Source organism: Lathamus discolor, chromosome 3, assembly GCF_037157495.1.
Source record: "Lathamus discolor isolate bLatDis1 chromosome 3, bLatDis1.hap1, whole genome shotgun sequence".
Taxonomy (NCBI): domain Eukaryota; kingdom Metazoa; phylum Chordata; class Aves; order Psittaciformes; family Psittacidae; genus Lathamus; species Lathamus discolor.
Genome location: NC_088886.1, coordinates 147,505,858 through 147,517,972, shown reverse-complemented (window position 1 = coordinate 147,517,972; position 12,115 = coordinate 147,505,858). Strand labels below are relative to the sequence as shown.

At 42.5% G+C, this 12,115-nt stretch overlaps 1 protein-coding gene across 10 annotated transcripts in view; it reads right to left on the bottom strand.

The window, feature by feature from the left end:
• The window catches only part of PLEKHA1 (pleckstrin homology domain containing A1), a 39,900-nt gene extending 34,556 nt beyond the window's left edge, over positions 1-5,344 (bottom strand). For 7 of the 10 annotated variants that reach the window (XM_065672415.1, XM_065672418.1, XM_065672419.1 and 4 more), the window contains exon 1: positions 5,256-5,344. The gene's annotated coding sequence lies outside the window, so the exon portion shown is untranslated. Of the gene's footprint in view, positions 1-3,349; positions 3,369-4,892; positions 4,967-5,255 lie in introns of those variants that run through there. The other 3 variants (XM_065672424.1, XM_065672416.1, XM_065672417.1) reach the window with 3 other exon arrangements.
• Between the last annotated feature and the right edge of the window lie 6,771 nt (positions 5,345-12,115).

Genomic DNA, 12,115 nt, shown 5'->3' with positions numbered 1-12,115 from the left:
CACTAGTCTGAACAAGCTCAAACACGTTTTCTTGGACATGGGATGTAAATCTGGTGGGCACCAAAGCACCCATGGAGAGCACACATATCAAAACAATTTCATACTAAACTAATGAATTTATCACCTATCTGTCAGTAGACAGAGACTGTTCTGGGAGTGTTGACTCTTCAACAATGAAAACACATTTGCAAAGTTTGATAACAGCTGTCTAGTCTCAGTTTTAGTTTTCAGTTTACAGCAATGACAATACCATTTAATATTTCCAACAGAAGGATTTTTAAACCCCAAATACTTTTAACTCTATCAAGCTACTAAAGACACCATGCTTTAGAGTTGGCTGCAAATTCTTTTTCCCTCTGGGGGGGTGGGGAGGTAGAGATGTTACCTTTTCTCAACCTCTTTCACATGAAAAGTCAACAAATGAGACTGAATTAAAGAGATTCTGCCTATCATGCCAGAAGAACAAATGAACAAAACTGATGTAATGGTTAGCTAGTATGGAATTAGCTTTTAATGGAATTGAAAGCACTTTCTAAAGAGAACAGTCAAAAGAGGAACAGAGACAGCTTTGCTATTGTTTCCTGTGTGGTAGAATCATAATAGAAAAGATTTGCCCGGTTCATTCAGGTATTTAAACCCTGTTTTTATCATCTGTTAAACAAACACAGCAATGCAGTGCACCAGAAAGTTTTAAGGATTTGCTATCTCTGATTTTAAGTGATCCATGAAATTTTCAAGTCAAAACTTTTTTCCCCTCCCTGTTTTTCTGATACTACTCTTCCTCCATGGAGTTTCCCCTGGCTTTTCCCTTGGGCAGTCTTTAACAGCCTCTCCCTTCTACCACAATGGAGCTGCATGCCCCACGTTACTACAGCACTTGAACACATCAAAACCTGACTGACATTCCTTGTCACACTTGTTCGATGCAGAGAGCTGCTACTGCTCTGCAGTTTCAGTATGAGAACAGAGGGACAGAGAAGCAGCTTGTCCCAGGCCACACAGGAAGCTTTTGGCAACACAGTGAGCTGAACCTGTTTCCCAAGTCCCAGAGCAGCAACCTCACCAGTGAACCACCTTTCTTCTACATAAAATACTTGAAACTATTCAGATTTTCAAGGCAAAGGCATATGTTCAAACCTGAAAACTGTTTAAACTGTTGAATGCCACAAATGTCTACCAGCCCTGCAACTCCCTACTAGGGCAGATAACATCTGTTAAAAGTAAGTGGCTCATATAGTTCTGCATCAGAAAGCTTAATAAGTTCCTTCTCCAAGATTAAAGAAACACCTACACATTCTAGATGCTTCTGCAAGTCCCTGGGGGGAGAAAATGTTGCTTAGTGCAGAGACAATGAACCAAGCTTCCTTCCTCAACAGCAACAAAACCCTGCTGCTCTACCTAGTGCTGAGGAAAGTGTTATTTATAGAATTGAGCCGTATCTGAATACATATCAGTGTTTCTCAAAGTTAGGCTACAGCATGGATCAAGATGACCTTAGACATACACATTTTCAAAGTCCTAATTTGAGAGATCAGTGTAAAACAAATTTTGACACAGCTCAAAAGCATCCCCCATTCCATTTCAGTCATCCTCTGCATTAAAGTGTAACTTCAAAACCTGAACTTGAGCCATATTCTGACCTCTTCAGCAGGCAACTTATTTTAAAGCAGCTACATTATTTCTGTGTGGCACAGAAGCACTCTAGAATTTTTATGCTGATGTTTCTTATGTAATGTTCTAAAGCATTAAGAGCAATGCTTCCAGCCATGTCTTGTTGCATTTAGGCTCGAAACCAAAAGAATACATATACTGACTGTTGTATTTCTTGTATTGTTTGTTTCCTGATGTCATATACAGCACTTGCTCCACTTCTTAAGTGTTTTATGCTAAAGCCAGTTACTTACATTCCCATGCTTTGGCACTGAGGTTATCCTGTATTTTCACACAATTATGCACTGCAACTGCACAAAGGTTCATTTGGCTCCAAACCCCATTAAGTATTTTCTAAGAATGTTTCTATTGTTCATAATTATCATGAGGGAAAAAAAAACCTTGCAAGAATGATACGTGCTCGTGTATCTCACTGTTCAGACAAACACTGATGCACAGCTGGGTAGGAGAAAGCACATACCACAGCATGGAAGGAAACTTCTCACTTTAATATACACACTCACTTCCCAATTCTGCTGGCTTGCTGCAATCTGAAGGAACTACATTTACTATGATAACTGTCAGCTTAAATAACCAGAAACATTTAGTAATAAAGACATTGATGGAATTCTAAATCTACTAAAATAGATTAAGAATTTTGCAGGCCTGGCAGTTTGGGCCAAGTCCAACACCACAGTGGAGGCTGCATTACGAGTGGAGATCTGTTCACATTTCAGTAATGTCCTCAAGTTCTTTCTAATCTGTTACAGTCAATAAAAACTGACTTTTGCATTTCCTCTCTTCTACACTAACTGACATCCAGTCAACCTTTATTATTACTGCTGTTACAGCTCCCTTGTCATCTGAAATCAGCCACAGCTACCTGGAAAAAACCAAGGCCTTTTCCTCCATTCAGATCTTTTCCTCATGTATGTGCCTTCCTTATTTCCCACATGTCTGTCTGTCTCCTGTCACTCAGTTACTACTCCTGAGGAAGAATAAACACAGGGAGAGTATGAGCAAAGCATTAAGATGCTTCATTCACTGGTTGTTATTTGTCTGTTTTCTACTTTATATGAAAACCTCTGCTCCTCTGAAACATTTAAACAATATACATATCAGTGACCTACTGTGCATCTCTATTTCTGCCCTTGAAACGCACAGCTAAACAGTGGAACATAAAGTCAACCATAGTTATAAGACACAGAAATAGCTTAGGAAAATAATTTACTAACTCAAAATCAGATTTTCTATACTAACAAAATAAAACCACCAATATTTAATAATTGCAAAAATAACACAAGAGGGTCATGAAAAGTTCTGCTTTACTTCTGTCTCCCAGTTTTGTATTCAGTGAAATCTGTGATACACAAATCCTCCATGTATTATCTCTTCAGTTATCACTTTCTGCAGCATCAGCGCTTAAATTCATTCCTGAATGAAAAGGCTCTCATCCAAATATCAACCAGGTTGAGAATCTCTCTCTATCATGAGAGATTTCAGCCCACTTTTTAACACTTACTCATGTGACAAACAGGAAAACAGCTCTGATACACTTCTCTGCTTTACATACCCAACAGTTTTATGTATTGTTACTTGTGTGACTCTCTCTAGTAAAAATAACAACAAGAAATAGGAGATGAGACTGAAGGGACATACAAGGCAAGTCAATTGTTCCAAACCCACTGTTATGACTTACTAGAATACAGCAAGTGTCCTGTAAATGTATCCAACGTGAAGCCTCATAAGAGCCAGTGATAAAACTTAAAAGAAGTCTTCCTGTGCATAATTGGAATTGGACCTTCTCAAGGACTACTGAATTTTGCTTGGAAGTTGCACCTGTAACCCAGTTGTGAAATAAACTGATACAAGACTTCATCATACTTCATGTAAGTACTTTCAAACAAAAAACATTTTAAATACAAATGTATTTAAAAAACTGCATCCTTAAAAACACAGTATAGTAAATCCATTAAGAGAGAATAAGTCATGACAGAGCAACCAGCCAACATTGCCATGCACAGTTCCATTTCAGTAAGGACTGTGTTTGCGCTGCATCATAATGAACACAGCCCAAATATAAGAAGGACAGGGACAAATCAAAGTAAAAACCCAAACTCTGCTGGATTCAACAGTGAAAAGTTAAGTCCTGGCACCTCCTAGGCCCAAGCTGTGTGAACAACCATTGCTGTCTTCCAACTTCATATATGGAATTGGGGAATAGGAAGAGGAAAAAAAAAAAAATGTATCTTTACAGACATTATGGCCTCTTTTAGTAAGTAAGCAATTTGCCAGAAGGCAACGAAAGAGCTGATGCCATTCAGCTTACTGTATACAGGGTTGTCTCAGTAAAAGCACTGTGCTTTTATAAGAAGGTGAAGCATGGAGAGATCTAGCTTTTAAGGATCTGAAAAAAAAAAAAAAAAGTCATTTTCTCTCTCAGCTTTACTCAAATAAGCAGCACTATTCTACTCATGCCTAATTCATCATGCTCAGCCTAACAAATTAATAACTGTTTCCCCACTTAAAGACAAACTGTTCTATTCGCTTGTTTATAAACAGGAATAGTACACTGATTAGTGAAAAACAGACCTTTATTTAAGAAAGGCCTCTAAAGAGAAGCCTACTCCTCAAGGAGAAACTGCTGCCCTCTTGATGTTATTTTGCAAACACTTTATGCAATAAAACAATGCCTTTTATGAAGGTTATGCATTAGTTACACCTAAGGGAACTGCACAATACATACAGCATATAAGTCTGTATTAGGTTAATAGCATGTTAACTACCTATCTGGAATTTCACACGCGCTAAAAACTGCTAACGTAACAACATCAGTTACAGTTTAACATTCATTTATAGTCAAATTATCCATTTAAAGACACTTTGTTTCAGCAAACAACCAGAGCACCTTACAACTAAGATAGAACACAACTCTGAGGCACAGGCTTGCATCGACAGCAAAGGCAACAGCTCAACACTCAGTGTTAGCTGTCCCAGTCGCACTCAGCTCTCCCTGCAGCTGCAGGTTGAGATTTCAACACCGAACGGGAGCACAACCGAGAGAGGGCCGGACTGGCAAGCAGGGCGCTCGGGGAGCCCACACCCTCCCAGGCACCATCACTGCCGGGCTCTGCCCAGATAAGATCGCTTCTTCCCATCATGCTCAAAGACGAAGTTGAGAAGAAGAGAGGAGAAGAAAATAGTATATGTATTTATTAGGGGTAATGAGACCATCCTCTTACCTCTGGGGATGTGACAGAGCCCGGACTGCATTGCCAAGGCAGTTATGCCACGGCTTCCTATACGCTACCCAGAGGTGAAGCCCCCACAACAAGGCGACGTCGAGGGAAAACGAAAAGGAATTAAAAGGAGCGGGAGGAGGGAAGGGAAAAGCACGAAGCGGTTACAGCCGACAAGTTACACAAAGGCAGAGGAGCCGAGGGAACGGGACAGTGCCCTGCCCGGTCAAACACCAGGCAGCCGCGGAAGGAAACGCATCAACCCACAGGGCCTGCCCGGGACGCCCCGGCCCCAGGGCCGCCGCCTCAGCCCCCCGGCCCCGCCTCAGCGCCTCCGCCGGTGCCGCCCCGGGCCCAGGCACTTACTGGAGTCCAGGGCAGTCCGGGAGTCCCCGTGAGGAGAGCCGGGCCCTCGGGGACCCGCCGCCTCCTGCCGCGCTCCCGGTCCGGCCCGGCCCTTTCTCCGCCCGCCCCTTCTCCCTCCGAACAAACTTCGCCGCCGCCACCGACCGCGGCGACACGGCCGGAGCCCCCGCCCCGCCTCACCCCAGCGTGCGCATGCGTTGAAGCTCCGCCCCCCCCAGGCACTGCCCCGCCGCGGAGCCTTCTGGGAAATGTAGTGCGGGAGGCGCAATGCCTGATGGGAGTTGTAGTCACGTGGTCTCTTGGAAAGGAATTACTTTGATTTGCATATTTAATTTAATGGAGGGGGACCAGCTGGAAAGGAATTAGCGGCTGGGATTAGTGGAGGCTCTTCCCCTACGCTTCTCCCCTCACAGAAGGTTTGGCTACTGCTGCCTCAGAGCTTTTTGTCGTCAGCCACTGTGGTCCTGGTGGCAAACAGCAATTTCCAGTAATGCTATTTAACCAGTTTTAATGGGAAGCTAACTTCTCTTCTAAGCGTATACTAAGTTTATGCTTATTAGTTTCTGAAATAGAGGGGGTTTTCTAGCTTAAAGCAGTGATATGGGTGCTGAGGCGCTGGCACAGGGTGCCCAGAGAAGCTGTGGCTGCCCCATCCCTGGCAGTGCTCAAGGCCAGGTTGGACACAGGGGCTTGGAGCAAGCTGCTCCAGTGGAAGGGGTCCCTGCCCGTGGCAGGGGTTGGAACTGGATGAGCTTTAAGGTCCCTTCCAACACAAACCATTCCTCGATTCTATGATATCCCTAAATATAAAAGCCGTTTGAACTCAGCCGTTGCCTGTCAATACATCTTTGTTTAAAGCTGGTGTTTCACAACCGGACTTCACAACGAAACAAAAGCTGTAATCAGAGCACAGCAATAAAAGCCAAAGTCAGCCGCAAACAATGCCTCACCATTCCCATGGCAACTTTTCCCTATCAGACCCTGGCAAGGTCACACACTCCGCAGCTGCACTAGCCAGAAGCTTTTCAGCCTGCTCTCCATTCACAGTTATTCATACATTTCTATGATGATTTTCACTTAACAGTGTTGTACTGGAGTTAATGTAACACAATTAACAGTGGCCCGCACCGCATCCTTCCCCTGCTTAGGTCCCGAGTTGACATTTCTGACAGAACCAACTCACTGAATGCCTGCAGGATATGGCCTGCCCCTGCATTGCACAGGGAAGGGCCTCTTGCAGAAAGATGTTCCTTTTGCAGTCAAAAAGCTGTGCAATCAAAAGCCTTTTCATGATGCATGTGCAGAAGGTAGCACGTGAAAACCACAGCAGTCTATGGTTTGCTATGCCTTAACTTTCTCCAGCCGCCCAGACAAGGTCTGAATAACCATGAGTTGTGATAATAGGGCTCAGGAAAGGAGGAAAAAAAAAGAGATTATTGCACTTAAAAGGGGAAATATATCCATACAATCATAGAATCATAGAATGGTTTGGGTTGAAAAGGACCTTAACATCATCTAGTCCCAGCCTCCTGCCATGGGCAGGGACACCTCCCCCTAGACCTATTTAATTAGAATTAGGTAGCATAGTAGTTTCCCATAGTTTCCATCATGGAAGACCAGTACGACCTTCCTTTTGGTGTGGCCTAATTCTTCCCATGTTTGCAATTTAGCAAGGAGACAATTATGTATAGAACGGACTATATTTGCTTAAGATGACATACAAACTTTTTAAAATAGCCAGATTCTGTAAGTTGCACTGTTGGCAGAAGTATACTCATGAACTATGCATGTGGTGAGCCAAAAGATGAAGAGCTCAACCACAAACCAATGTGAGGTGGAGAAGTCAGCTGCCCACCAACGTGGATTTTCCCCTGTGAGTTACACAGAAAGTGCAGGTGAGCCCAACAGGGTACATCTCAGCCCTAAACCCTTTAGGTATCAATCTTTGTTCATAGAAACTAAATATAATCATGCCTAACGCCTTGATTTAAAGCAAAACTTACTTTCAGTAGGAAGATGCTAGTAGTTCTAGTGTTATGCTATTATACTGGTACCCAGGCTACTTAGAGCTCAGCTGAGCTCACTGACTTTGAAGCAATTCTGTATTTCTTAGTATTCCTTTCTGTGGAGTGTGCAAATGTAGCACTTGAAAGACATTGTGGTGACAAACAGGTACACTTCAGCTCTGAAGGGATTAGATCACACGGCTGCTTTCCCATTCTTCTGCAGTACGAGGTAGGTGTGCAAAGATTACAAAGGACAGAATCTATTTTTTACCTACCCTGCAATGTCTAAAAGCTTTCAGGCAGAAAGTCTGCACTTCTGCCCCATGCAGGGCCGCTGCCTGCAATTTAGAGGTTGGCTCGGAGCCCAGCGTATTCCAGCAGAATTCTGAGACAGGCACTCATTTCCTCTCCAGTTGTCTTTATTCGTAGCTCTCAAAAGCTGGCAGGTATTCTTACACCAGTCCTCATGCCTAGCAAAAAATATATTGGCAGGCCCCTTCTGTACCGATCCTTTACTCGGGAGCTACTTGTGATTCTCATCACTGAAACGGGTGAGTTTGGACATTGACTCCTGCTGGGATTCCAGTTATTCAAAATATAGGCTATGATAAATAACATTTGGTGGGTGACCTGCAGCAATACACGCATTTAAGAACAAGTGTTTATTTCACAAGGTATGGAAACTCCCAGCGGAACATATGTGTGCAAAAGTAATACCCAAAGGAGTAATATGTATCTCTCTATGTGTATATGCAAATACACAGATGTAAACATGCATATCACATATATACCCCATATATAATATCACATCTTGCATGTCATGGCAACGAAGCAGAAATACTCAACAATTCCAAAATATCCCAGTTCTTAACTTCTCTAGTTGTATTTTCATGATGGATAATTTTACCCAGCAGAGGAAGTTCAGCAACCTTATACATAGGCAGAAATAAAGAGCTGTGAACAAAACCTCACTTCATTGCTCTAAAGAAATTAATTCTGTCTTAGACAAAACGGTTTTGTTAAAACTAATAGTTATGTTACAGTGGAAAACAGGAAAAAGCCTGGCCAGTGAATTACTAAGTGTAGAGCAAAATGCTTTCACTATATTCTCCTTTTTTATGGTTTCAATATTGCAAATTCCATCCACATGCAGTATGCCTCCTGTGCACTATTTTAAGAGGGGTGTTACTGACTCAATGAGACTGCTTTTCTTAAAGGCTATGAGCAGGCAAGGTGATCACTCTGCTGACACCTTCAGTGTTAGCAACCAAGGAAAGCTATTCAGTCATTAAAGTTTATCCCAGAGGATGAATGTCTGAGTTTTCTGCAGTGATTGATTAGGTAATATTAACTAATGAAATTATTTACCATAATGTGGAGGTAGACAAAAGTTCTTCGAGGTTCCTGTCAATAGGGCCTGGGGAGAACCTCCCTTCATACCTTCATGTCTTCAAACACATGCCTCTAGACAGACGCTAGGTAGATGCTAGGGTAGACTCTAAGAAATGAGGCTGTATTCTCCACCTTGGGAGTACACCCTTTAGTTACAGACAGTTTCTGGAGCTTGAGAAGGTTAACACTGATCCCTGAGCCATCAGTAGCTAATGGGTGAACTCCATCCTCTCTATCCCTGCAGGTGATTAGCTAAAGTGCTGAAGAAGGAGGTTTCCCTACAGCCACTGCCTTACAGTGAAAACGTGTGTGTGAGGGGCATCTTGAGGGCAACACAGACAAACCTCTTCATACCTCCCAGAGGGAGGAGAGGAGCAGAAGCATTAAAATCCCTGCGTATATAAGCACAGAGTTTAATTCAAAAGAATATTTGCAATATGCAGCCTCTAAGTGAGAGCCAAGACTTCATCTCTTCTGCTGTAATTATGTTGACAGAGCCTGGAAATTTAATCTCACATGGAGGGTGAATTCATTCAGCTTCAGCTGTCAGTCACTGGATCTTGTTATTAATGTGATACTGAGGTAGAAAAGCACCCTGATGTAATTGCTGTGTTTAAGTGCTGATACACAACGATGAAGTAATTTCTCAGGCTCTTAAGTACTCCACTGCCCTGCAAGTCATATTTAAACACTTGGAATTCGTTAGCAGTAGGAGTTTAATATCCTTATGTTGCAGTTGTTTTCCTCATTCCTATGTGCATAGCATTAGGCTAAAATACATATGATGATTCTTCATTTTCCATCAAACAGTGAATTTTTATTTTCCTTCCATCAGTTTTAGATATAAGGTTTATTACTGAAAAACAAAAAGCCCTTTCCCCCCTTATTCTGTTTTAGCCCAAAGCCATTCCACAGCAAAAAAAAAAAGTGAATCGTCTTTAAAACACAGTGTCTTTGCAATAAAAAGTGTGAAATGTTTTCTTCAGTTGGGGACTATCTCTTTCATTCCAAAGCTTAAAAGAGGAGAGCTTAATCTTCTTCAGAAAAGGGCGTATTCTCCCCTGAAATATATGCAAACTGCCTGGAGGGCTTTCAGCTTGCATAGTGGTTGCAGCCACTTACTCAGCTCAGGATGGTGCTTTGCTTCTGTCTGTGGCTGGGCTCAGCAATATGCACCTCTTGTGAAGGATCTGAGGTCTACGCATGAAGGTATACAACAGTGTAAACATGATTTATTATTATTAGAAGTGATACCCTATTGAAGCATGCTGAATGTGAGACAGAGGTAATGAGATACACTATTAAATGAATTCTTCACTATGCATTATATTACAGAGATAATTTACATTTATATTATATAGTATAGTGCAGAGCAAGGCAGATGGTTCTGCTTTTACCTGGAGCCATAACATACTTCGCCGTAACAGCTCTGAGTCTCGGAGTGACAGTTGCAGCCCAGGATGGGTGGAAGTAAGAAACATTTCATTCAGTTAGCAAGATCCCAAAGTGCATTGCAATGCCCTGCCCTTGGCACACCCTTCCGACTTAACTGTGGCTAATACTTCTCATGCTGGGGAATTCCTTGGTGATGGCACTCTGGTTTTCTCCATCTGGACTGTGCCCGGTGTCAGGTTGAGGCAATGTGCCAGGCAGTGAAAGTCCCACTGTTTGTGCCCTTCTTGTCAGTACCCACTTATGGATGTGCTCCTTCAGCATGGAGCAGTCGCCACCAGGATGCCCACCTAAATGGCAGGGTCTTAGGCCAAGGATCTGCAGGTGGAGATCCAAGCAGCAACAATCTAAAAATCAGTAATCATAGAATCCTGGAATGATTTGGGTTGGAAAGGACCTGAAAACTCATCCAGTTCCAATCCCCTGCCACGGGCAGCGGCACTTTCCACTAGAGCAGGGACATGGTGAGGTACTGCAGGAGCTGCTTTCCTTTGGGAGCAAAACTCAGTGGTGCGTTCAGCATGGAGGACACAGCTTTTTCTGGTTCAAGATTGATGTGCCAGTTTTGTAACCCTTAAGGATATATGCTTGAAACATCTTTTACTTTGAAAAGCAAAGAGCTTTCTTCTTTTCTGTAGTCCAGGAGCAATCTGTAGGGCTGGGAAGTAAATGATATTGGTGGCTGTTAAAAAATGGACAAGAATTGAAGTGTACGGAGAGCCTTGGTTAACAGCTAACATTGTAACTTTTAAGCTTATAAAACAAAATGAAAAAGCAATTATTAAAGCACTGTTAAAAGATAAGGATATCTCTGTAAAATCCACTGTATTACATTATACAACCACAGATAACGAACGTAACAACTCTGTGCCTACATTTCAAAAGGAAAATAGAAACTTTGGTTGCCATTTCAGAGTATCTAGAAAGAATGCAAAACTCTTTTGATATTCAGATTTAGAAAATGTGTGAAATCATGAGGTTCTGTTGACATTCCCAAATTCTGGCTTTTTAGCCCATTGGTGTCTCCTTCCCAGGTTGTCCCCTGAGTGCTGTTTTTCATCTCCAGCAAAAGTATTTTGTAATGTCTTAAGTTGGTTTCTGAGCAGAAGAACTGAGATCATTTCATCCCTAATCACTCCTCTAACTTACTTAGGTGATGGCTGCCATCCTTCTAGAACAATCCCAGTTTTCCCACCTCATTGCTTCTGAGGAGCTCCCAGTATTGCCCAGCATGATTTGCTTTTTATACCTCCTGTTGTGTCCTCCTGCAATCTCTGCTGCCTCAGTAATGTCACTTTTTATTTACATTGGAGGAAAGATTAAAATTGACCTTTGGGATTAAAGCAACCAGAAATTTGGTCCTGAACTCAACTGAATCTAAGTGCATTTAACTTTAAACTGCTCTAATTTTTAATATAGGAAGGCAAAGTCTTTGCACATTGCACGCAATGAGTTACTGATGTAAACTGATTGCAAATATTTTGTCATCAAAAGCTGCCCAGCTGGAGTCTGAACAATTTAAACTGCTTGTATCTTTATTCCATTCTCTCTAGGATTTACACCTTCATTGAAGTCAGTGCAAGAATAAGGCTTTTTTATTATGCCTTCATGGTAACAACTCAGTTATGACAGTATCCATGAAATCCTGTTGCCAAGAGTAGCTATCCAGAAGCCACCCTGAACTGCTGATGTGGGGGACCTGGAGCCAGTGCCAGTTCCAAGGTGGGGATTGGGGTTTTCCATTGAGATATTAGCTCCTGTGCGCATGGCACAGTGAGTACCTACCACAGGGCACAGGGGTAATAGTGGCCTCTTCTTCTTGGCCACCAAGGATGTTTTAGGAGATAGATCTTCTCTGGAGCCTTTTTTCCAAGCCCTGTAGCCATCAACATACACCCAGAGCTGAACATGGATGAATTTGGACCACCGCTAAAAATGATTTAACTGACAATGCACTCAAATGCTCCAGATACTGCTCTAGCTTGTCTGGCTTTTCAGCATTGCCTTTCT